Source organism: Mustela lutreola, chromosome X (assembly GCF_030435805.1).
Source record: "Mustela lutreola isolate mMusLut2 chromosome X, mMusLut2.pri, whole genome shotgun sequence".
NCBI classification, from domain to species: domain Eukaryota; kingdom Metazoa; phylum Chordata; class Mammalia; order Carnivora; family Mustelidae; genus Mustela; species Mustela lutreola.
The window spans coordinates 5,984,424-6,011,505 of record NC_081308.1 but is presented as its reverse complement, the minus strand read 5'-3'; the positions used below and the strand labels follow the sequence as shown (position 1 = coordinate 6,011,505).

Sequence of the window (27,082 nt, the reverse complement as noted above, 5' to 3'; positions counted from 1 at the left end):
AGACCCTATTAGGTAGCATTTGAATGCCTAGATCTAGCCATGCCTGAAGGCTACACACAGACTATTCAATTACATGAACCAGTATGTTCCTTTTTTTCTTTCCCCCCTTTGCCTAGTTTTATTTGGGTTGCTAATACTTGCCCGTAAAAAAATATTTCCTGGCTTATTAGGATGATAGTCTCTATTTTGTAGAGAATTCAAGCGATAATTGAATTATTAATGTCCCAGAGAATTTGCCTCTTTCCCTTTTATTTTTATTATGACATATACCTCTGGGCATAAGAGAGCATTCACATCCATTTTAATGAGTAATAGGAAAAAAAAAAAAAAAAACCAACTAGTAATCACCCAAGTTGAGAAGGGGAATGTTGCCAGCTGCTCAGGAAACCCACATGATCACCAACCATCATTCCCTACTGGAATTTATCACTATTTTGACTTTGGGGATAATCATTTCCTTGCTTTTCTCTATAGTTTTACCGCATGTACGCATGCTTACACTGAATGGATTTGTATTAATGGAACTGTATTGCGTGTATCTTGTGGTGGGGCTCGCATCTGTCAACTGTGTTCCGTATATCTTGGGGGGGGTCTCGCATCTGTCACTTGACATTATGTGTATGATGTTCTCTCCGCTGAACTATAGCTCGTTCATCCTCAAGGCTATCACAGCATTCAACATACAACTATACCACAACGTATTTATTCATTAGGGAGCATTTTTTTGGTAACCGATGTTTATAGTAGAGAATTTATTGAAGTTGATCGGTCCAACAGAGCTCATATTGGAAACAAACCGAAATGTTATGTACTGCTCTTTGCGGAAGCCCGATCTTGAATCAGCCCAGCCATCTGCCGTCCTTGGTCCACATCCAAACTCTGATGGCTGCCGAAGAAAAATTGCACAACGGAGTGCATTCACGGTACTATCGATTGTGGTCTTCTACCCCAGCTGGGCCCCCATGAGAGCGAGCGATTCTGCGAGGTCGTCTTCAGCTCTCCCCGCCCTTCCAGACCCAAGCTCTTCGGGCTGGCGTGGCTCTGTCCTGGCCCTTCTCCACCATGCTTTCTCAGCAGAAGACCTCGACTAATGGAGGTCATCAGGTCCAACGTTGTTTGTTTCTTAACTTGGCAATGATGAATCTCATCCGTGTCCATGTCCACCTCCCCTGCCATCTCTGGGGCCCACCTGCCCTTCTTTCTAGGTTACACCTGCACCTGTGTCCTCCCCCCTCCTCAGTAGCTCTTGTCCTTGCCTCCTTGCTGGCCTTCCTGCCTACCTCTGTCTCTGGCAATGTCAGTGAAAGGCCTTTGCCTCGATAACCTTGCCTCCATCGCCTTCCCTCTGCACTGGGTTTTTGCAGTTCTCACCTGGATTATTGCCAGTCTTCCTAACTAGTCCCCTTGAACACTTGAAACCTTTGGATCAAGCCATCTTCCTCTATAGAAGCCATGGTGATATTTCTGGAAGGCCACCCCCATTGTATGAACGTGTATTTGTTTCCTTGGGCTGTCGTAACAAATGAACATAGATTTAGTGGAAGCGGGCCCAAGGGGGTTGTCGCAGCATGAATTAATTTATTCTCCCACTATTCCAGAGGCCACACATTCTGAGATCAAGGTGTCTGGAACCCTCTCTCAGCTTTTGGTGGCATCATTGGCTTGTCAACTCAGCACTCCTATCTCTACCCTGGTCTTTGACTGGCCTCTTGGGTCTCTGTGTCTCACACCTTCCTCCTCTTTCTGTTACAAGGACAGCAGTCATTGGATTTAGGGCACGCCTCAAATCTGGGATGATCTCTTCTTAAGATCCTACCTTTAGTTACATCTGACAAATCCCTTCTGCGGTCGCATTCCGAGGTACCAGGAGTTAGGACTTGGACCTATATATTTGAGGCTTCTGTGTAACCCACTACATGTCCCTTTGGTAAAAATCTCCCTCTGAACTCTTTTGTCTTCCTCCAAGTCCACAAAGGGTCATGTGTAGACATCATCGAGAGACCTCACTCCTAATAAATCCCACAACTATGAAAACCATCCCCAAACTCAACCAATGCTGCAAGTAGGAAATGTGTGAAATTTCGTAAGGAATGCTTAATCTCAGAAAAAAAAAAAAAAAAAAAAAGCAAAACACACATACTTGTAAGTTAGCTGTCAGTAGGAAAAAATTTTTTAAATCCTCATGAAAGAATTTGATGGCTGATGAAAATAACACCACCCATTTCCCAGTACGTAGAAATTGTTGATGACTTTCAAAAAGGAGAAATAGGAGTGTAGCCCTGGAATTTGGAAGAGGTAACTGGTTATTACCATACTGTTTCTATTTCTTTACTTATTTTTTTGAGATTTTATCTATTTATGTGAGGGAAAGCAAGCACAAACAGTGGGGGAGGGCAGAGGGAGAGGGACAAGCAGAGTCCCCACTGAGCAGGGAGCCCGATGCGGGGTTCGATCCTAGGACCCCAAGATCATGACCTGAGCCGAAGGCAGACACTTCACTGACTGAGACACCCAGGAGACGTGCCGTAACATTAAATGGAAGTCTTGTTGGTCTGCACTTTAAGCCAAAATAACTGGACCTCAAGGTAAACAGTCTAGATCAGCCTGTATTTTATCGGTGTATTTAAATTACGGTCCTGTTCAGAGATAGGACTGAATGGCGAGATGGACTGAAAAAAAAAAAAGTGCTTAGTAGGGAGAGCAATTTTTGGAACTTCAAGCCACGGAGGAAAAGCAGACTAGGTGCTGGGAACACAGAAGGCAAGACGTACCTTCAACACTGTTGGGGATGACATTTTGTCTACGGATGGCTCTTGGGTTTTACTACTTCTTCTTTTTTTTTTTTTTTTGGGTACTTCTATTTTTTATTGTGGTAAAATATACGTAACACAACCTTTACCATCTTAACCATTTTTAAGCATACACTCCGATGGTGTTAAGTACATTCAGAGTGATTTCATTTCAACGTCCTGAGGAATTCTGGAATGAATATAGCTTAACTTAAAACTGAAGATACCTGGGAGTCTTCTTTTTTTTTTTTTTTTTTTCATTGCATTTTCTGCTTTTCCTTTTGGAGTGAGCTTTCTGGTTTGTAGGAGAGAAGAATCTCCAAATAAAATGGGCAAGCTGTCCAGAAAATCAGATGAACACATGGTACCGATCCAGATGGAGAGCCTTTGAGAAGCTGATGTGTCCACTGAATTCTGGAGACTTTACAAGGGCTCCTCATGCTTCTGCCTGTAACTGAAGCGATAGGAAAATATGGTTGGATCAGAAGAGAAGGACGGAGAACTTGGAAGAATCTGGTGTCTTCGGTGGGAATGGAATTATTTCAAGCCGCCTCTTGGATTCTGATGTTCGCTTGGCCACACTGGTGTGCACACGGTTTTAAAGAAGTGTTTGTGCCCCCTAACAGATCACCCTCTTTCTGCACAGAAACCGCTTTTGAGCAATCATTGAATCATGGATTGATGGCAGAGTGCTTTCGGATCTTGAGCTCTGCAAGGAAATTAAGTTGAAAGAAAATGACATAAAGGTTCTCTGTTCTTTCCGTGAGAAAGTTTCTCCCAGAAGATTTTTCAAGATGAGTAAAAGGAAAAGTGCGTAATTGTCGCTGTCACTAGATCATTTTCTCCTTCGTTTCTTGGGGGGGGGGCTGGGGGTTGGCGTCTATTCTTACTTGTTAAAACTGTGTAGACAGCTTTGATCAGGCTCTGATTGCCAAAAAATTCACTTGCGTGTTGGGTCCTCCGACTGTCCCGCCGCCCCACCAGTCTCTCACCTGACCACAGACCCAAGCTGGTTTTCACCCTGTGCTTTGAGCTCTGCCACAGCAGCCTTCAGAAGAGCACACAGTCAGAAGCCTCCATGATGAACAACAGTGAATTGTGCCGCCAAGTTTTTGAGTATAGGAAACAACACACAGGGCTTGGTTTTTACAACTTGGATTCTTAACGTGGATTCCCAGACAGCTCTCCTGTTCTAAAATCACTCTGGTCATCTCACAGTGCCTGTTCCCCAGCTCTGCACTTCAAAATGCACTGGAAAAAAAAAAAAAAAGTGCTGGCCTACTTTCCTGGAAGCAAAAAGGAGATAGTCATTATTATTTTTCTCCCCTGTCGGAATAAGAAAATTGATTTGTCGTCCGCTCTTAACTGGGAGTCCTGATCATGCAGACTTTCTTTTTCTGTGTAAGGTGTTCCTAGTGTCTTGGTGGGACAACACACACCTTTTTTTCTTTTCTTTTCTCTTTCTTTCTTTCTTTCTTTCTTTCTTTCAAGCAAGCCTTCCAGGGACACCTGGGTGGCTCAGTTGTTAAGCGTCTGCCTTCTGTTCAGGTCATGATCTCAGGTTCCTGGGATGGAGCCCAGCATCAGGCTCTCTGCTCAGAGGGAAGCCTGTTTCTCCCTCTCCCACTCCCCCTGCTTGTGTTCCTTCTCTCTCTGTCTTTCTTTCTCCATCAAATAAATGAAATCTTAAAAAAAAGAAAAACTTTCTAAAGAGCTGGTTAGGGGCATTGTAGACCCTTACTAAGGGATGCTGCTGGCGCCTTCTGTGTGACGCCCGGCAGCCCTTGGGCTCGATCAACTTAGCATTACTTCATCTCCAAGGCCAGTGAGTGTGTGTGCACCAGCAGTTTCCAGAATCCGTTAAATGCTCACTCGAGGCATCAGAGCGGAGCAGAGACCCCGGGAAAAGTCCCCTCCGTTTGCTGCCTCCCAGGTGAAGTTTTACTGAGCAGGAAGACTCAGGGCCTGAGGCGCAGGTGGCCAGAGAAAACCAGGACACCCAGTTAACATGTGCATTTCAGGGACTCCACAAATGATGTTTTATGTCCCCAATATTACTGGGGATGTGCTTTGCATGAGCAGGAAGTCTGTTACGTCCCGTTTCACTTGATGAAGCTGGAACCTTTGCTAAAAAATTCATCCTTTTTTTTTTTTTTTAAGATTTTTTATTTATTTGACAGATCACTAGTAGGCAGAGAGGCAGGCAGAGAGAGAGAGAGGGGAGGAAGTAGGGTCCCTGCGGAGCAGAGAGCCCGATGCAGGGCTCCATCCTGGGCTCCATGTGGGACTTGATCCCAGGACCCTGAGATCATGACCTGAGCCGAAGGCAGCGGCTTAACCCACTGAGCCACCCAGGTGCCCCGTTCCTTTCCTTTTTAATTTTTAATATGGCCACTTAATAATTTGGAATGACATACGTGGCCTGTATTATATTTGTTAGTACCTCTTTTTTTTTTTTTTTAAGATTTTATTTATTTATTTGAAAGAGAGAATGAGAGAGAGAGAGCATGAGATGGGGGAGGGTGATGGGGAGAAGCAGACCGCCCACTGAGCAGGGAGCCCGCTGGGTTCCATCCTGGGGTGTCAAGGTCATGACCTGAGCCCAAGCCAACCAACCGCCCAACCAACCGAGCCACCCTGGTGCCCCTGTTAGTACCTCTTTAGAGCACGGATTGGCAAGTGTTTTGTGTAAAGGGCCAGAATGAAATTATTTTACCCTTTGTGGGGGATTGAGTCTTTGTGGAAAGTTGTCAGTTTGATCCCAGAAGCCATAGACAATATGTAAACAAGTGGGTGTGGCCAAGTGCCAATAAAACTTTATTTATAGGGGCGGCTGGCTGGCTCAGTCAGTAGAGCTTCTAACTCTTGGTCTTGAGATTGATTGTGAGTTTGAGCGCCATATGGGTTCAAATAAAATCTTAAAATAAATACACTTAAAATCAAAATCTTAAAAAAAAAGATTTATAAAAACCGGCAGCCCCTTATTTGGCCAACCGGTGTGGTTGGCTGATCTCTGCTAGAGAGACATAGGGTTTTTGTTGATAATTTTTAAATTGAATATCTCCATGTCTGTTAGCCTCATGGATTTGGACAGAACAAGAAAGTATTTGTAAGCGGATAATTTACCTTTGTTAAGATGGTTCACCTACTAAATACGAAAGATACCGATTTTTTTTTTTTTTTTTTAAATAAAGGAGAAGAAAAAGCATGAATAGGGCCACTGGTGCGTGGGTCTTTACCCGCTTCAAAGCCTCCTGGATGCATGCAGACGGACGTGAAGGTGGGATGTCCTCCATCCTTCAGAGGCAGAGAGAACCCAGGGTATACATTTCGTCCGGAGTGATGTAGAAATGTAAGGTCACACTTCACGCGCCATGTGTTTGAAAAACAGCAACAGCATCTAACAGATGTAAAGAGATGAGGCAACAGTGACGGAGGCTTTGATGCTGAGAAAGTGAAAGGAGTTTTGACAAAGAGCTGTTGAAGTAGTAAATCCCTTTCCTCACCCAATTAAGACAGTATCTCCTGAGAGAATGGCATGATATAATTTAGGAGAATGGATTTCCATGTGATTGGAAAATGCCTGGAAACGTGAAAGCTGTTCAGAATCATGTAAAAGAAAAAAAAAATCCCAGAATCAGGTGCACCTAGGTTTTTGAGGGGTGGGCTGGGGAGTCAGACCCATTACCTCTGACCTGCAGACCGACGAGTGCTTGTACGTTTCTTTTACTGATGAGGGAGGCTTCGAAGTGCTTCTGGAGTAAAAACATCACCAATGAAAGTATAATCCCAGGAAATTTCTAAATTAAAGTTTGATTTATTACCTGTTTCATGGTCTTCGCTTCAGTGTTGAGGGAAACTGGAAACAATTCATGTCCTTTCCGTTCTGCGGTCCGTGAATTGTGCCTGAGTGTCAGTGTTTAAGTTGAATTTCAATTTTCATTGTTATTTTTCCCTGTTCGCGCTGGTAGGTAAGTGTAATTGCGCTGTAACTGAAGTAATTGCTTAAGTAGCCGGGAACTCCCGTGGCATTAGGTGAGGGCTGGTGATGGGGGCCACTTTTCAAACGTGAAAGTTTATAGCCTTGGGGGATTGCCGTCCATGGCCTGTTCACATGACTTCCGTGTCTTGGTTTTCATTAACTTGTCCAAAGTCTAGATGTTCTATTGGAAGAAAAGTAAGTGAAATTTAGTGTATGCTACCGTGCAATGGAAACTTTACATTTCTTATTGCCCTTGGGAGTGTTCTAGAATACAAAACCTATACCAGCAGAAAACACACAGAGGACTTGGTCATATAAATTAATTCACAAATAACGATGCGAAATGTATATTCCATTTTATTCTCCAACGAAAGCGTCTATCATTAAAACTGCTTTCCAAATGATAGACATTCAGACACAAATCATCAGTCTGGTAATTTGCAAATTACCAGTCTGATTGTTTCTAAAGCATTTGTTGCTTTTATCTATGTATTTATTAAGGTTTTATTTATTTACTTGACTGAGAGAGACACACTGGGAAAAGCAACAGAAGCAGGGGGAGGGGAAGAGGAAGAAGCAGGCTTTCTGTCGAGCAGGGAGACTGATGCTGGCTGGAGCAGGGAGACTGATGCTGGGCTGGATCCCGGGACCCTGGGATTATGACCTGAGTTGAAGGCAAACGCTTAACTGAGCCACCCAGGCACCCAGGCCTTTGTTGCTTTTAGAAATTGAGGGTAGGATCTTGTGTTCAGTGCTGCTGCCATCTTGAGTAAAACGATGCCAGGATTTGATAGAGACAAGGGCACTGAGCTATACCAGGGTTGCTGTGGTCTTCAAATCGGTGTCTGCCCCCACCCATTCACACGGTGGGATCTCACTGCCAAGACGATGGTATTCGCAGGTGGCGCCTTTGGAAGGTGACTAGAGTGTGAGGGTACCCGCCTGTGTGTGGTGTGCTTTGCTCCGTGGTGAGGTCCTTGAGTTCATGAGCAGCTCTTTGGCCCGGGGTGACGAGGATCTCAGTCTACTCTCTGAAAGTATTTTACCCTACTCTGCGTTCCTTTCGTGCACAAAATCACTGAAGACGGTTGCCATCAACTTATATTAAAAAATGTTCTCGTTTACTCCAGGGGCTCTTTCTTTATTTTTGCATATCCCTGATGCGATGCAAAGGAATTCCTCCCTCCTGCTGGCCCCCTGCCCCCCCTCACCCCCCCCATGCACACTTCACACGCTGAGCCTGAATCTAACAAAATAAGTTCGCTTCCATGAGACAAAAATCGTAGGTCTAAACTCAGGCTTAGAAGTGGAATAAAAACAGATCTGGGAAAAATTACCATGAGCTGCTTGTGCGATTCCTATTACATTCTCCTCTCCTTCTGCGACGGAGAGGGGATGGTACGCTGGGCAGAGGGAGGGACTCATGGGGGCAGGGATCTTGTGCTGAAGCGATGTGGCCTTGTTTGTGCTTGATTACGATGAGAACCGTGTCATTTGTGTCTGGTGTGACCTGTGCTAGAAATGGTAAAGCTTCTTATCCCGCCAGGCTTTTCTCTTAGCTTGCTTGTTCATCAGCCTCAAAAAGCACTAGAACCTTTTGCTAAGTTAGTAAAATATCGAGAAGAATAATTATAGTGTGTAAAAATAGCAAGAGGCTAGAACAGTAGTTAAAATGTGTTTTGCAACCCAGTCCGAGCTGTCTTCCTTTTCTTTGCAAAGATTCTGGGTGGTGTCTTTTCTTGGGTTCCCATTGTGCTAGCGAGGAGAGGCTTTGTGACGGCCCAATAACAAGCAAGGCCGTGACTTTACAGCTTCTCTCATTTCTTTCTCTTGCCCTGGATCACTGCTAGTGGTACCTGCTGGGGCACCTTCTCATTGTGGGCACTTGGGGACTGAGGTTGACGGAATGGAGAGATGGGGAATATGATACGCCACATCATAAAACGTTCCCTTGAAACATCATCTTTCTCACCTTCATTGGGGGCAGCGAATCACCTGGCAACACCTGAGTGGAGATTTTTTTTTATTATCTTGAAAGTTTTCCGTATTGATCTGAGCCCCCATGCAGATTGTATGCTGAGTGCAGAGCCCGACACGGTGCTCAACCTCACGCCCCTGGATCATGACCTGAGCAGAAACCAGGAGTCGGATGCTTAACTGACTGAGCCACCCAGGTGCCCCTGTTGAGTGGGGATTTTTTTTTTTTAAAGATTTTATTTATTTATTTGACAGACAGAGATCACAAGCAGGCAGAGAGGCAGGCAGAGAGAGAGTAAGGGAAGCAGGCTCCCCGCTGAGTGGAGAGCCTGATGCGGGGCTTGATCCCAGGACCCTGGGATCATGACCTGAGCTGAAGGCAGAGGCTTTAACCCCCTGAGTCACCCAGGTGCCCCTAAGGAAGGATAATACTTCCCCAGGGAGGGTCCTCGAATATTGGTGAGCAAAAAGTCCAAGCTACTACACCAGTTAGCAGGACCTGATATATTCGAGTGTTTAACTATAGAACCTAGTCATGGTAATGGCACACATGTTAGACCCAGATTCGTAGTAAATATGCTATATTTGACGTGTGCTAAGAAGCCAAAAATAACATGCTCTAAACCATAAACTCACCCTGTGGTCTTTGCTCATTTTCTCCCTGCAAATACTTGCAATTCTTTGAAAATACCTCAGTGTCTTGGTCCTGAATGTTTCACACTTGATTTCTTGTAAGACTTTTCTTTAAAAATAAAAGTGGGGGGGGGTGAGAAGGAAAATTAATTTTTAATGCAGAAGTAATATAATCTTGTTGGTAAGGATTTAGCAAATACAAGAAAGGATAAATGAAAGAGAATAAAATATGCTTATCCTTCTACCATCCTGAGGCTGAGATTTTTAGTTCAAGGGACATACAGTATAGATGCCACTGAATTAAAAATTAAAAAAAAAATTTGTATTCTTTTGATAATGAGAAGGTTGACCATTTTCTCACTGGGTATTTAGAATCACATGCATTTGTTGTCCTACGTTGTGTTTGTTCCTTTCTGGGTAGGACTATCTCGAAGGTAAGTCGCAGAAACCCAGTTCCAAGTGGCACTGGTGACAGAAAGCATTGGCTCAAGTCAGTGAGGACAGAAGTGAAGCCCGTTTCTGGGGTGGCTGGAAACAGGGACTCCAAGGCCACCAGTTCTTACGGAGATGTCCGTCCGTCGTCTCTGCTTCCCTTTTGAAACTGGCTTTCTTCCCGGCCCCCAGAGCGGCTTCTCCTGAGAAGCAGTGACTACAGCGGCCAGCATGTCCCAGACTTAGGGTTCCAGCTGTGCTGACAGGGAGGGATTCCATCAGACCCTAGGGACCCAGCTTGGTCCCAAAGTGTCCCCGCAGGACCCCAGTGGATGGTGGATGCCTTTGTACGAGCCAGATTGTTGGAATGGAGAGGGGCAGGTTCCAGAAGAGGCGGGCTCTCGTCCCAGGAGAAGGTAGACACACTGGGCATACCCTTCACCATTTCACCTTTTAAAAAGAATTTCTACTGAAACAAGTACTCAAGTCGGCTGCTGGATTATCAAATACTGTAGAGAGAAAAGCCAGGCTCCCTTCCTAGGTCTTCTGCACATTCTGACGGGTTGGAATCACTTCTCATGGGAGTCACTTCTCTGTCTTCTTCTATGCATTTACAGATAAGGATCTGCTGACCCTCCAGAAGTGACTGGGTGTTTGTGGGGACAAGCGATGGATTGTGGCTTTGTTTCCGAGCACTGCTGCAAGAAAGTCCCAAGATCTGGGTGGCTTTAGAGCAACAGAAATTCATGATCTCGCAGTTTTGGAGACTGCAAGTCCAAAATCAAGGGATCAGCAGGGCCGTGCTCCCAGTGAAGGCTCTGGGGACGATCATTCCTTGTCTCTGCCAGCTTCTGCTGTTTTCTGTCCATCTTTGGCATTCCTTACCTTATCCAGGCCTCACCTCAGTCACATGGCCCCCTTCCGCTGTGTGTGCACATTGTCTGCCCTGTGTATGCGCCTGTCTGTGTCCAAAATTCCCCTTTCTGTGCGGACACCAGTCACAGTGGGGTAAGACCCACCCCCAGGACCCCATTGGAACTTCATTCCCTCAGGGAAGACCCTGTTTCCAAATAAAGCCACATTCTCAGGCCCTGGGGGTCAGGACCTCCACATACCTTGTTTGCAGGACCTGATACAACCCATAACGAGTTTCAAGATATGATTTTGGGGGAAGATTTTATGTATTTATTTGAGAGAGAGCGAGAGCAGGAGGGAGAGGAGGAGAGAATCTGAACGCAGAGCCTGACGCGGGGCTTGATCTCACAACTGTGAGATCATGATCTGAGCCAAAACTGAGAATCCGCTGGTTGACCAGCTGAGCCACCCAGGTGTCCCTGAAGATAGAATTTAAACAAACAAACAAACAAACAAACAAACAACTCAGTGGTGTTTTCATGGATATATTGCTTTGCAGGCCGCTTCTTTTGGGTAGTAATAATCTTGGCTCTCAACGTTAGTACGTTCATGTCTGCTTCGTGCTCTGGCAATCTCCGCCCCCAGAGCGTGGTGTGCCTCTTTCCGACTTTGTCTGACATACAGTCTTGGGAACACGAGCAAGTGTGTCGCTAGGGTGAACGTGCAGAATTTTCACTATGGGGTCAAAAGTCATCGTATTTAAAATTTCAACAGATGTTGCAAACTGACCTTCAAAATGTCCTTGCGTACTTGGAGCACAAGGGTGCGTACCTCGTCTCCGTATCTTGATTGAGATGTGATTCTACTCAGGGCTTCACTCCGTTTTTGCCAATTTGTAGCGATACTTCCTTACAACTTTGAATGTTCTGTGATGACTAGTTAGGTTGAGCGTCTTTTCACATTTTATCGGTTTTGTACACTTCCTGTTCTGAAAGTGGCAATTTGTATCCATTCCTGTAAGTTTCTTCCAGGGAGTTCTTCTACAAATTTGTGAGACTTCTTGAGATACCGAGCACATTAACCTCTTTGTAGTCTTTCTTGCAGTATTTTTTCCTTTTCATTTTATTAACAAAAATATTTTTTTAAAATATCTTATTTATTTATTTGAGAGAAGGAGTGAGGAGGAGGAGTGAGCAGAAGCGGAATCATAACCTGAGCCGAAGCCAGACACTTAAACCCACTGAGCCACCCAGGCGCCCCTTGCTTTTCATTTTACGTTAAAACACATTTAAATGAAATATAGTAAAGCCTACAGGTCTTTTCTCTGTGATTTCTTCGGTTGCTTCCATGCATTGCAATTCCGTCCACACTGGTCTATGTTTGGTGCCTTTGTCAACACGTAGCATTTTCATCTATCTGGCCCCTTTGTGGCTGAGTTCTAACTTTGGTGGTCTCAAATGACAAGATCAAGGGTTGGCGAACTTTTCTGGAAAAGGGCCAAGATTGCAAATATTTTAGGTTCGAAGGCCATGTGGTCTCTGTGGCAACTAAACTTTGTATTGTTGCTGGAAAGCGGACTGTAGGCAATATCTAAATGGATGTAGGGGCACATCCGTATGCCAATAAAACTTTTTTTTTTTTTTTTTTTTTAACAAAAACAGGTGGCAGGCTGTCATTTGCCAACCCCTGGATTAGAATTGCCAAACCTCTTGTTCAATCAGGCAGATCATTTAGGCACACCCCTGTCTTTCACTTAGAGATAAGCAATAAACACGTAGCATAATGGTTGCAAAATCAAATGACCCACATCCAGTTAATGGCTGGTGAAAAAAGAGTTTTTTGCATATAAAGACTCAACAAATCATATAGTTATGGAATCATAATCATCACTGAGTTCCTTCTAGGCATTTGGGCCTGAGGTTATTTTCCTTGTCAAGACGACGATAGGGGTTTTATAAATGCCACACATGTTTGCGGTGTGCGATTCTATTTTGTGGAGAAAAAAAAGAAAGACTGATACAGTTATCCTGATGTGGGCAGATCGGCAGCTCCTGAGAAGTGGAATGAGCTGTCATATTAAGTAAATAAACGTTGTAGTGACACAGTTCATGGAAAACCAACGATAGAATGGATGAAGTTTAACCGCAGGTTCATCCTCTTCTCTTAAACAGTTTGATTTGTTCGTTGAGTGATTACCAACCGAGTAGACAGCATCCAGCCCTGTCCCCTAGGTCCATCCCAAATTATTCTTGGCGGGAGCCCTGAAGAGTTAATGGTGGCAAGGTTTGGGAACCTCAGGCTTGAGTGTTGCTGGGAGGACCGGTCCCACCGCAGGTGCCTGCTTCCTCACTGCCAGGTTCCCTCCCGGCTGGAGCAGGAATCCAAGAGAGCCCGTGGAATGACTGCGTCAGCTCCTGGTCCCGTGGTCGTCTCCTGTATCAGACCCTCTGGGCAGTGCTGCCTGGGACTCTGGCTGGAGATGAGAGCCCTAGGTGATCTTTCGGAGGTATCTGTACAGTGTCAGAATTCTTTATATTAGGTCTCATGTCCCAAAATTAAGTTGCAGGGAATCCAGTCAATTGTAGGAGCGATTCTCAATGTATCCATTTTACGTCCAAGGCAGAGTGTCAGGGATATTTATGTCTGATTGTAGGAAATGACTCAATGGAAAAAATGAGTTTATGTTTTTAACTTATCTTCCTGGCTTGGTTGTTTCAACCATATCGCAATTCTGTCTCTAAAATGTTCTGATGGCTACGGAGACCAGGATTGTTACTAACATTAACTCTGACGGTCCCTTGTAGCTTTATTTTAGTGATGATTCCTCTTTGTAATATTAATCTGATGATATTTAACAAAAACCAAGCCAAACCATCACCAAAAAATGAACAAAAATGAGTATTCTCTTGTATTGGCATTTTATTTTTTTTTTATTTTTTATTTTTTAGATTTACTTGATAGACAGAGATCACAAGTAGGCAGAGAGGCAGGCAGAGAGAGAGGAAGGAAAGCAGGCTCCCCTTTGAGCAGAGAGCCCAGACTCGGGGCTCCATCCCAGAACCCTAGGATCATGACCTGAGCTGAAAGCAGAGGCTTTAATCCACTGAGCCACCCAGGCATCCCTTGTATTGGCATTTTAAAGAAAGATTTTATTTATCTATTTGAGAGACAGTGTGCATGACCAGGGCGAGTGGCAGAAGGAGAGGGAGGAGCTAAACCGGGATCCCGATGCGGGACTCGATCCCAGGACTCTGGGATCAGGACCCTAGCCGAAGGCAGATGCTTAACCGACTGAGCCACTCAGGTGCCCTGGCATTTTTTTTTTTTTAAAGAGAAAATTCTGTAGCCCTATCTGTAGTAACACAGGAGTTAGGAGGAGAAGGAGAAAATGAATTTATCTTTTTTTTTTTTCTCTTGTGTGATTCTTTTTGATCATATTTTCTTCTTTTGTAGTTTTATGGTTTTGTTACCACCTGTCCAAAAGCTGGCTGTGGGTTCCTTTTCTTTGCTGCACAGCCTGGCACTGGGGTTGGTGACTCTGCATTGTTGCTGTCTTCCCACCACAGCTTCATGGTTCTTAGAGGAGACACGGTGAGCAGCGAGATCTCTGGCCCATCAGCAATACTCCAGGCTGCTCACTGCGGACTAGGAACATTCAGAGGCCACTGGGCGACTTGTGCTTTGCTTTCCGGTTGCTTGGGTAACCGGTGTTTGGCACCAAGATCTGGCCCTTGACTGTCCTGTGCACCCTGTGTCAACGCCTCTGGGTTTCTGCCAGTTGTGCTTAATTTTAGCATATCAGTCTGACGGGTGTCTGATGAACGTTTCGGGCCACTAACAATCTGGGGCCTCACCAGGGCTCTGACGGCAGCCATGATGCCGGGTAGGACATGGCTGTCAGCTCCGTACATGGCACCAGGAAGAGAGAGATTGATCCTATTTTCCTAGCGTTGCCTCCAAGAGAAATGATACTGCATTCACGTTTAACCTCAGCTCTTATAGATTAAATGTGCCTGGAGTTGTTCAAGTATTGGGAGATTCTATGGTAACAACACATTTTTTTAAAATCTGTGTGTGCGTCTGTGTTCTCAGTTGGGCCCCGCATGTTCAAGGGCAGCTCACATCTCATTTGTCCTCCTGGAGCCATGGCTCAAGCGTCTGCCTCTTCATACACGTCCCCCAAGGGACTGCCATTGGTGTGTCGTCAGCGACTTCGTGAAAAATTCTGGCTCATCCTCCTGTGAGCTGTGTTTGATTGAAAAGACTATTTCTTCTACTGCAACAGGAGACGAACACTTTGACTTCTTCTTTTTTCTACATCTTGAGAAAACCCAGATGCGAGAGGCTGATTGTATATCTTTTATACAAAGAATAAAAGAATTTATACAAAGAATAATTCACACTTCGTGTGAATTTCCACACAGAGGACGGTAACGCCCCCACGTCACTTGGCGGACGTCAGGTTTGGGTGTTTGAACGGCAGGTGATGAGTGCTGATTTTGAGCTCCCCTGCTTAAAATTTATTTTTTTTCCCCCCAGAGTGATCACTTACAAGTTCCCAGTAGTTTGGTTTTTCTTTCTCTCCTGGTGGGCTTAAAGCCTCAGAAATGCTTTGTTTATGCCACTGTTTAGAGACGGGGAAGAAAGAACCGGCTCTTATCTACAATCTGTGTCTGATAAAGACCGCTTTGACATAAAAGAAGCAAACAATAAAAAAACCACAAGTGCAGGAGGCCAAGTCTTAAAGTATTCCCGCTGGCCCAAACCGAAGCACACCAAAATAAGTCGGGCTAGGGTGCTGACAGAGGGCTTACCCCGCTGCAGGTGTCTTTGTCAAGGAAAGACGGAAGGTACTTGACTTCTAGGTGAGTTTCCCAAGTGAGTTGATACAATAATCTTCAAAAGTCAAGTTTAAAATTCCCTGTTTAACGTTCTGGGAACTTTCTGGCTCATCGGTTGCACAATTCCCATCAGCAGTCTCTCCGACAAACAATAAAATATCTCCATCCATGTCTATTCTCTTGCTAACGAACGTCTTTACTTCAAGTAAGTTGTACAAACCACCATTTTTTTCTTTCTGAAGTGTATTTTTTTCTGTTTTACCCCTACCCTTTTTTTTTTTTTTTGGTTTGTTCAGTGAGGTATCATGTATATATGGTAAAATTCACTCTTTTGCAAATGTGGAGTTCAGAAGTCTTCAAACTACATACAGCTCCTGGGTCCAATTTGGCCCAGTGCTTGTTTTTGTATAAATAAAGTGTTATTGGCACACAGCCTCTCCTCCTCATTTACATATTGCCTATAACTGCTGTCTTGCTACAATGGCAGACTTTGATCTGCAAAGTCAAAAATATTGTCTATCTCGCCCTTTACATAAAGTCTGTAGACTTGGCTACAGTTTTATGAATTTTACTAATTTAAACAGTCACGTCAGTATCACCACAGTCAAGATATAAAAAATTTCCATTGCCCTTAAAAATTAAGGAAGCTACAACTTGAGGTAAGAAATGGCTTTAGAGAAGTGAACTTTTACTCTGTATTTAAACTGACTTTAGGTTTTTTTAATATAGTAAGTCATTAGGTATGCATAGTATATTGGACGTTTGTGGTTGGTCTTTCCGGCAGTGATTGGCCACTTCCCTGCTCTACAGAACCCCTTTTCCTCTTGAGGGATTTAGCGCCCCACCATTTCTGTATCAGATGTGTGGGTGGGCTGGATCCCAGCTGAAGCGCCTTCCTTCCCTGCTGGTCCCAAAGATGCCTCCATGGACTCACATATGGGAGAGCCAATGGGCTGCAAGGGCTTCTGGGAGAGAACCGTTTCACTTGTCCCTGAGTGCTGTCCGAATAGAGTGTTCGCTCATTGGACTCCAATGAGGAAGCACCTGGAATAGCTGACACCCGCTGGGGCCCATGGCAGATGTGGAGACTTGGTGTGGAAGGGAAGCGCAGGCTGCCTGGGGAGGCACTGGGAAGCGGAGAGAAAAAGGCAGCCGTGCTCACGTGCACTTTTTGAGCCCAGATCCAAGCGTTGCTTCTCCCTAGCCTTTACGGCCAGACCCTCTGGTGCATTTCCTTGAGTGTGCAGAGTGGTTGGAGAAGGAATTTCTATTTTGTGTGACTAAGTGAGCTGCAGTTGGTGCCCATTCTGTAACACTCCAGGATTACACAATCACAAAAACACCCCATGCAGGCGTGGGTGCTGTCGAGGATTTGATACGACTCCTTAGCTCTCTGGAAACAGAGATGGCCAAAGAAGGTCTTCCCAAGAAGGCAACATCGGAACAGGGATCAGGATGAACGGAGGGGGTTGGCTCTGTGGTTCAAGGCGGGGAGCCAGTTCTGGGCAGAGAGAACTGCAGGGGCACAGCCCTAGATAGGGCTGTGTTGGTTTGACCAGCCAACTGGCAGGTGTGGCTGGTGGGCTAATGGGTGGGGTGGGAGAAGCGGTTGGAGATAAGGGTAGCGAGATGCACTTCATGTTCATGACTAATGGCTTCCTGTAGAATCACTGGCTGCAAAGTAAGCATTTGGAAATGAGTATTTAGGGGGGAAAAATGTCTCAACCGAAGGGCAGCCGATGGCTTGTGGAGGTGCCGTGGCAAGCACGGGGATCTCTTTTTGCAAAGGGGGGGGGGTTGGATTTTGGGAGCCTGGTGTGGGCTTCCCAGGCGTGTAAGGATGCAAGGCCATTGCGGGTTGGATGGATGGCCACTCTTCCTGCTCCCTGCTGGAGGGAGCCCTTGATCTTCCGACAGGACCACCTCACCTGCCCCCACCCCCTGAGCCACCTGCCACCTCAGCAGTCACATCTCTGCTTTCGAATCCCAATTGCTTTGGTATCTTCGTAGCGAAGGCTGTGCGGAAAACATTCAGAGTCCCGGACGGGTTTCACTGTAGATGCAGCAGAATGCGCCGGGCATCCGGTCCCCAGCTTCGTGGGACAAACCCCTCCATGAACGTAACTTGCAAGGCAAGTTCTTGGCCTGGTGAAGGGGAGCCCCGAGGGAATGCCTGGTGATGGCGCCCAGAGAGCATTCACGTTTTTAGATGCTCTCGGGATTCACACTGAAGTCAGGAACCTTTGCTACTCTTTGCTCGAAATACAGTGACCAAAGACTCCTACTCCACATGTTCCACTGGACATGGGTCCAGAAAATGATAGAGCCTTCTTCCTCGAAGAGCTTGCACCTGGTTGGGACAGGCAGATAAAATAAGCCGGTAGTTTCTGGGTACTTGGTGCGTTTCATCCCCCCACCGACACGAATCAGTACTTTGTTCCTCTTCACGGCTGACTAACGTGCCATCGATAAAACGCGTGCCGCATTTTATCCATCCGTTATCACTTGAGGGACGTTTGGTCTGTGTCCACACTCTGGCTGTCAGGAGTGTGCTGCTTCGAACGTCGGTGTACGAGTTTTCGTGTGGACGTAGGCTTTCCATTTTCTCGGGGGATGCCTAAGCAGAGAAATTGCTGGGCTGACAAGAGATTGAAAGTGGGTTGGGATTGGGCATTTGTTTAAAGAGAAAGACCTGTTCCAAGACCTGGAGAGCTTGTAGAACCACAGACGAGCGCTGCTGGGTAAGGGAGAGGGTCCTGTGTGGTGTGAAGCAGTGGGCAGAGTCGGTCTCTCTCCCCCGGGGTCCAAAGAGTAATATTTATGGGATTGCCTGAACTAGTAAGGGGTCTGATATGGAGAGAGGTGCGGAGAGAGACCGAGAGAGAGACAGAGAGAGAGACACAGGTACAGAGAGGGGACAGGGAAGCGGGAGGGGGCATCTGTGTGACTGACTTTTTGCTTTTAGTTCACTCCTCAGAACTGAGAGGCTACATTTGACTATTTTTGGAAAGTTCTCTAATCCAAGAAGAAGGAATTTTGTAGCTGCTCCCGAGTGAAAAGTCACGGGTCATCTAAGACCCGGCACCCCACACAGCTGTGGCGGGATTGGTTCTTGGATCTTGTGGATTCTGAGTTCGTGATCTACCACGTGGGGCTCTGCGGAAGCTTTGATAAGAGTCTTTTTAAAGAAGGTACTGGCTGGCTGTTCTGTTCTGCTTTCTGTCTGGGTGTCCGTAAATACATCACACTAACCCGTCTCCGGACGGCACCGCACTTCCGCACCAAACTACGGGAATGGGGAGATGGTTTGTGACTGTTTATTTAGAGCAGAGGTGAAAGTTCTAAGGAAATCCGTAATGTCCTTTCTCTCATTTCTGCAAACCAGAGGTTACTTTCCCCCTCCTTCTGCAGGGCTGATGAAACCAAGCAAAAAGAACATTTCAAGAGGCCAGGCTCTTGGCGTGTGGCAAGCCTTTGGTTGGAAGGAAAGGAGAAGTGAGGAACAAGCTGTGAGGGAAAGAGTCCCCCTGATTAATCCGAATTGGCGGTGTTCGTCAGCGAGGATCCTTCCTACTCTGCTCTCGCCGGGCGCCCAGACACGACGGCTGTCATTTACGGCTTGTCTCTGCATTTGTACTTTCCTTGTCCTCTGTGCTCAAAGTTCATGAGCGACAGAAGAAGCATACTAATTAGTCAACTGTCATTTGGAAATGGGAAAAAAAAATAGGATTTACCATAAATTTTGAAATTCTGGATGGAGTACGCCGTAATAGTTTTCATGGCTTTCATCACATTTTTAGGGAATCTTTTCTTCCTTCCTTGATTACTTCTGACGCCTTTGCCCAGTTTCGTGATGGGGCTGCAGAGGAATGAAATCATTTCTCTTGTGTGGGATTGGGGGAGTGAGTTCCATTAAGAGAAGGTTACACCACAGACGCTGTGTAGCAACAGCTGCGTGGATGGAAAATTCCAGAGTCTTTCTTGTTACAATGTTTTCCATTTTTATATGTGCAGAGAAATGTGTGCTTAACTGAACTCAGCTGTTTGAAAATTCACAGAAAGTATGAGATAATACCTGTCTTTGCCACTGAAGCAATTTTAAATAACAGCAGAAAAGATGTGCTTGGTTTACAAGACTTTATAAAATACACATTTTGTGACCAGTACTGTGCCAAACACTTGGAGGGGGGGGTTAAAAAAGTAGAGTGTTTACATTCTGATTGATACACTGAAATGTATGTGCTTGAAATAATATGAGGGTTTTTTTTTTTTAAATGATGAGAACATGAAAGATTGCTGTAGGTTATTTTCATGGTTCATGGAAGTGGTGAGTTCTGAGTTGTACTTGGAAGATGGATAGAGCTTTTTAAAAAAAAAAAAAATTATGGAAGAATACATCCAGTAAAGTGCATGTGTGTGTCTTACGTGGACGGCTTACTGACTTTTTACAACTGAGCACACCCATCAGATCAAGGCTCAGATCACGGAGAGATCGTTCTCCGCACTCTGGAGGTCCCTCTGGGGCCCTCGCTCATCCCCTTTCAGTCATGACCACCTCTGCCTCTCTGAACAGCTTGAACTAATTTGCTCATTTCTGTACTTTCTGTACGCGGAACGATGCACAATGCAGGAAGCCTCTGTCCGACATGACGATACAATGATGCTCTTTTGTATCTAGTAGCTTCAGCCCATCCTGCTGTCCGAATCAGTGGGTTAACTCGGTGTATCTCTATGGCGGAGTACTACACAGCAACGAACACGAATGATCTGCCAAAGAAAAATACCGCATTCCCCCCCTGCATTGTGTTTGGAATTTGCGGGGTTTCCAGTTTCACGGCACTTTGCATAACATCACCATGAACATCGAAGTGCATGTCTTTTGGTGAAAAGATGTCCACGTTGGGTATGCCTTTACCCAGGAGTGGGAGCGCTCTGGTTTAGTAGGTCCCTAGGCAACAGTTTTAGGCTTGGTCGTGTCAGGTCACACTCCTGCCAGCAGGGGACGAGGTTCCAGCTGTTCGCCAGCCTGGCCCTGGACCGTTTGGTCGCGTGCAGTCTGGGAGGCCCGCAGAAAGCCGGAGAAGAGCCCGTCGCCGAAGACGCAGAATGGCCAGCAGGCAACGGTCAGATCTGTCCTGGGGGGCAGTGAGCAAGGAGGTCTCTGCGTAATGGGAGGGAGGCTGGGACAGGGGCTGCCTGCTGCTTGCTCTACAGGCCGCTGAGTTTGGACTTGCTCCCCAGACAGAAGGAAACAGTGAGAGAGCCACTGTGCTCCTTGGGCATCTCCCTCAGGCTGTCTCACCCTCTGAGGCTCTCTTGCATTCCGGCTAGACCCCCTTGTGAATTGACAACGATCTCTGTCCCAGGCAGCTCTTTGCGTCACTCTGCTGCCCCATTGCCCCCCGAAGGTGCTTGCGGTGGTCTTTCTCGTAGAACGGACCGAGCCCTCTTTCTCTGCTGGGACAGGAACTTCGGTTGCAGGACTTGGGCGGGCTTTCTTTTTTGCTCTTTCTTCTCTCATGTCTTGTGTGCGGAGCCGATCGTAAGAAACTCCGGAAAATAGTGGAACAGTAGGGTTCCCGAGCACCTTTTAAAAATAGCTTGAGTTTTTTGAGTTTCGAGTTTCTTGCTGTCCTTGGCAAGCAGTCATGCTGTTCAGCCTGTCTTAACCTAAGTTCCTCCGGTAGCCCGAGTGCCCATATTCCAAGACTCTGTGGGAAATAGTTCTGGTGCTGTGTGGTTAGATACCGTAGCTTCTAGACACATGTGGCTGTTTAAATTTAAACTAATCAGAGTTGGGGCGCCTGGGTGGCTCAGCCGGTGAAGCCTCTGCCTTTGGCTCTGATCATGATCTCAGGGTCCTGGGATCGAGCTCCACATCGGGCTCCCTGCTCAGCGGGGACACTGCTTTTCCCTCCACTCCCTGCTTATGCTCTCTTGCTATCTGTCACTATCTCTGTCTCTCTCTCAAATAAATAAGTACAATCTTAAAAAAAAGTTATAAATTCATGAAAGTTATTATAATAAAAAAATAAATATTACTTTTTTTTTTGTTCTCAGTCCAGCTAGCTAGCCACGTTTCAGCGCTCAGCAACCACGCGTGGCCAGGGGCTCCTGTGTTAGATTGCACAGGACATTTCTCTCCTTGCAGAAAGATCTAGCGGGCCGCAGTGGCTGAGATGATAAAATGCCGAAGAAAGGAGCGAGGACTGAATTAAAAATGTGCATGTGATGTTGCCTCCTGTCTTAGTGGTTACTATAAAAACGTCTGCTCTTTGATCTAAGGTGCGTTGCTGTTAGCACCATTATTTCTTTCTTGGACTTCTTTTTTCAGTCGTGTCTGATCGATGTTTCCTGCATTTTGTTCCTCTCACACATTATTACTAATTTTTTTTTTTTTCCTGGCTGTGAAGCAAAATCTGGGTGGTTGGCCATTTCCCACAGAATCAAAAGCTGTTGCAACTTACGGCTACATGTTGATTTACTGTTCATGTGTGAACAAATAACTAACTTGCCTGTACAAATGTTGTCGGCAGCCTGTGCTTCCAGCCCCGCTCTGCAGCCGGGGGTTAGGGTGAGGTCAGCGGCAGGCGCGGCCACTCCCGTCTGAGGGCCTGCTGCCCGAACCCTCCAGTCGGTCTGGAAAGGAAGTGAAGAAAACTCATGGAGGATTGAACCAGACGCTTTTGATTAGGAAAATATTCTTATTTTTACGTGCCCTGGGGATTTTCGGATGTCGTTGGAAAACAGTCATATATCCTGTTCTTCAAAGTATTTCCTTTATCAGAATAAAACACACTTCAAACGGGGAGCTTGGATCAATAAAAAAAATGAAAAGATAACTCTAGCAGAATGCCCTCTTCCTTCTGATATAAGATGTATTCATTTCTCTCTCGTTCAAGATAAAATGAGAGTAATGTTCCACCGGCAGATTTGTTGTATCATGTGTGCTTTGGATATTTATGCATTCAAAAATATATATTGAGTATTGCTGCTTACTACACACTCAGTTTGGTCCTGGGGATGCACTGGTGACTAAAACTGGTCTGTCTCCTGTTTGTGTGGGACTCATTGTCTATAAAGGGGGGCCGGTGCCTCAAGGATATAGGAACTGGGGCGCCTGTGGGGCTCGGTCATTAAGCGCCTGCCTTCGGCTCAGGTCATGATCCCAGGGTCCTGGGATCGAGCCTCATATTGGGCTCCCTGCTCAGTGGGAAGTCTGCTTCTCCCTCTCCCCCTGCTTGCATTCCCTCTCTTGCTGTCTCTTTCTCTCTGTGTCAAATAAATAAATAAAATCTTTGAAAAAAGGAGCGCCTGGGTGGCTCAGTGGGTTAAGCCTCTGCCTTCGGCTCAGGTCATGATCTCAGGGTCCTGACATCAAGCCCCGCATCGGGCTCTCTGCTCAGCAGGGAGCCTGCTTCTCACCCCCCACCCCTGCCCCTGCCTGCCTCTCTGCCTACTTGTGATCTCTAGCTATCAAATAAATAAATAAAATCTTAAAAAAAAAAAAAAGAATATAGGAACTCCTATAAAAGGCACAGGAAGAGGAGACATAATTGACAAAGATTGAAGGGACAGGACAATATACATTGAGTGAGCCAAAATATCTTGATTTTGTACAAAAAGTCATGGAAAAAGTAGTGGTGGGAAGTAAAAGGACACAGGCTTCAGGGTCAAGACCTTTGGGTGTGTCTCCTGGTGTATGCAGTTGTCCATGGCTATGGAACAAATCACTCCCTACTAGCTTAAAACAAGTGCTTATTATCTCATAGTTTTGGGGGATAGGAATTTGGGAGCCACTTAGCTGGGTGGTTCTGACTGAAGGTGTCTCATGAGATTGTGGTGAAGATTCCAACCCTGGCTGAAGTCATCCGAAGCCTTAATTGAGGCTGGACGGTGGCTCACTCCCATGGCTTTTGGTAGAAGGCGAATGTTTTTTTTCAGCATTTTGGCAGAAAGCCTCTTCCTCACCAAGTGGACTCGTTTAACAGGCTGCTGGAGTATCTTCACAACATGGCAGTTGCCTTCCCTCAGAGTAAGTGATCCAAGAGCGAGCAAGATGGACGCCATCTTGCCTTCTATGACTTTGTCTTAAAAATCAGATATGTTCATCTCACACTTAGTCTATTTGTTGGAAGCAAAATCACACACTCCGGGGACGGGAACTGGGCTCCACCTTTTGAAGGAAGAAATACCCCAAAAATTTTTAACGCTGTTGCATGCACCCAGGCTCTTTTATAACTGTGGGATTGTGGGAAAGGTTCCATACTTCCCTCTTGAGTTTTAGTTTTCTCGTATGAGAAATGGGTCTAATGATACCCGTCTCGCAAGGCTGTTGAGAGCATTAAGTGAAACCATAAGTGAAGAAACCTTTGCAAAGTCTGAAGAGTTAGGTAGAGGTTAGTCATTTAGGAAAAGCGCAGAGAATCATGGAAACCCGCACTTACAAACTCCCATTGATTCGCTTTAAGAAACTCGTTGAGCTGTGAAAGGTTTCCAGGATGATTCAGGAAGGATCTGGGCTGTGAAACACTGTCTTCACGTCTTCATTTCCTTCTCCTTCTGTTAGAATTCCAGCTTGATACGTGTGGGACCCTCTCGATATTGCTTTGCTTAAACTAATTTTTAACTCCTTGCTTCCTTGTTCAGGTAGATTCCCTGATGCAACCATCTAACTGCAATTTCTCTTGTTGGCTGGGTTCCGCTGAGAGCAGTTTCTGTCTTTGAATTTCAATACTTTTTTTTGGAGGGGGGGACTTTTTTTTTTTTTTAAAGATTATTTATTTATTTATTTGACAGAGAGATTACATGTAGGCAGAGAGGCAGGCAGAGAGAGAGGAGGAAGCAGGCTCCCTGCTGAGCAGAGAACCCGATGTGGGACTCGATCCCAGGACTCTGGGATCATGACCTGAGCCGAAGGCAGCGGCTTAACCAACTGAGCCACCCAGGCATCCCGCGAAGGCAGCAGCTTAAACCACTGAGCCACCCAGGCGCCCGACTTTTTTTTTTTAAATCCCCAAGATGTTCAAATTAATTTTCCTACCCACCTGTTATTTTTCTTTCCTCCCAACACGCGCTTCCATTCATCGGTATGGCTGATGGCTGCACCCTCGGAGCTCACCAATGGAGAGAGACGCACACAGACTCGCGGAGAAGGCATGCTAAGGGAGAAACGGAGGGCTGACTCCTCACGAAGAGCAGCAACATTACACGCATCCAACGTGCTGTTGAGTTGTTGCGGTGCTATTTTTAGCCTCTTGTCTTCCTATTTGACTTTAATATGGTTGCCAATCACGAGTCAGGATGCTCTGAGTCCCAGCCGGGAACCAGTTGTTTTCTTTAGAATCTGCGTTCCGCGTGCCTGTGCCGGTCGATCTCCGAACGTGGGCCATTTTTACCTCAGCTTTTGCCACGATGACTCTCATTTCTCCTCTCTCTTTCCTATGGTCCTTGTCAAAAGGATGAGAAGGAGAGTGTCTGCCGAACGGTAAAACGTCGCAACGGAAACCTTCTAACACAACCTTCTTGGCTCCTTCAGTCCATCTCCACGGAGCCCGGACTCTGGTCTCCGTAACCGACTCCTGTGCCACCTGCTATCAGTTGGAAGAAATCGAGGCATATCTTTTACCTTTCCAGAACTCCCTGTTAGGTGGTTTTGAAGTTACTGGACTTCCCAGTGGCTGTTGGAACGAATGAGGCCTCCATGATGTGGCTGTGGCTATGGTGCTTTGGCCGTGGACACTGCCATCAGGGATAAAGGCAGGCTCCGCTGCGCACCTGCTCTCGTGGACATAGGTACCTTTCCGGTTGTTCGGGACGTCTTTGACTTGAAGTCAGGAGACCTGGATCTGATATGGCTTTGCCATGGTCTAACACTGCTATCACCTGCATGGGCTGAGTAACGCGGCCGCACAGTGTGATTGCTGGCTTGGGTTGTGCTCGCTGAGTGATTCCACAAAGACACGAACACAATAAAGGTAGGACCTTGCGTAGGTGTAATGATCTGTCTCAGACTCCCTCATCCATACAGCAGAATGATGATTTTATAATTCCTCAGCAATCACGTTAACTCTTGACATTCATTAGAATCCCTTTCTCTGTGAGTTTTTATAAATCTTTCTAGTAATGAATAGCGGAGTCCCTGGCATAAAAAGAAATGAATTTATTGTTGACTCTTCCACAACCGTATGAGTTTCCAGCAGACAGATTGCCATGAGCAGAGCAAGCTTCCTTTTCCAAGGTACAAATTGCTAAGTTTTCCCTAGTTATGTATTTGCTACCAAGTTGCATGACTGATTGATATTTTAGGAATTGATTGGCCACTGCGTGTCTTTTGTCTGAAAACCGGTGAAGACCATGGACAGTGGAATACATAATGCTGCAGAATATGGGACTAAAAGCACTAAGCCTGTCCTGATGATGCTTGATTTGACACCAGCCCATCGGTCCGAATCTGTGACTACACACATTTCCTTAAAAGGCGCTTTGCTTTGAAAATCTCTTGCCGTAGTCGAATTAGACAAGCACGTGGGGTTTCAATTAGTCTTGTAAGTCAAGGAAACCCCCTTTTGTTGTACTTCTTTGCATATTAATCACACACAGTGGTGTCCCTGCCATCTCTGTTAGGTTTCTGGAAGGTCTGAGGGACTCTGTGTAACGTACAGAACACCTGTGCAGGGAATTCCCATGTTCCTTATGAATTCCACTCTGTTCTACCCCATCGAATAGATGATAAAACAGCTTCTCATAAAGCCCCTGAGAACAGATGCCTTTGATGGCTGGTTTTATTCACGAGAATGAACATGGCTCGAAAGCAGTGTTGGAGGCTATCGCCTCTGGTGTCAGATGTCACAGTCTTGATCCCTGTCCCGCCTCAGACTACCTGTATGGCTGGGGCAGCCTTTCTTTATTCTCTCTCAGGCTCAGTTATCTCATTGTGAAAGGTGGGACCACCCACACGGTTACTGGGGAGTTAACGAGGAGTAGTAACGGAATCGTTGAACGCTCAGATCGGCAGCCGTCAGAGAAGGTGTTCAGTAGGGGCTTCTGCGCGGAACCTTAGGTTAAGCGTCCAACTCTCGGTTTCGACTCAGGTCGTGATTTCAGGGTCATGAGATTGAGCTGCACGCTGGGCTCGGCACAGAGTCTGCTTGGGATTCTCTCTCCTTCTCCCTCTGCCTGTCCCACTCATGCTCTCTCTCTCTCAAATAAATAATCTTTTTTTAAAAAAGTGCTCAGTAAACTTAAGAAAAAGGAAAAACAAAAAGCCACTCCTTTTCCTGTGACGTAAAGAATAAAATCTGGAAAAACAAGAAAGCAGGATAGCTACTGACTAAATTTTCTTTCTCTCCTCCTCCCCCCGCCCCCACCCAGGATATTTCCTTATAAAATTAGAGAGTAGACTTGGGAATGAGAACGTGGTGGCTGTGGGTAGAGAAATGTCTGGCTGAGGAAAGAACTATTAAATAGACATTTCATATTTTAGGTAATTACCCAGAATACAGAAGGCAGTTTTCCATGCTTGGGAAACTCCCTACTACAGTGGGAGAACCTTCTTAATTTTTGTTTTAAAT

At 45.8% G+C, this 27,082-nt stretch overlaps 1 long non-coding RNA gene across 2 annotated transcripts in view; it reads left to right on the top strand.

Annotated features, from left to right (window-relative positions):
- The window catches only part of LOC131821597 (uncharacterized), a 92,714-nt gene that overhangs the window by 4,573 nt on the left and 61,059 nt on the right, over positions 1–27,082 (top strand). For both annotated transcript variants that reach the window (XR_009349948.1, XR_009349949.1), the window contains exon 2: positions 23,454–25,486. This is a non-coding gene — a long non-coding RNA (uncharacterized LOC131821597). The remainder of the gene's footprint in view (positions 1–23,453; positions 25,487–27,082) is intronic.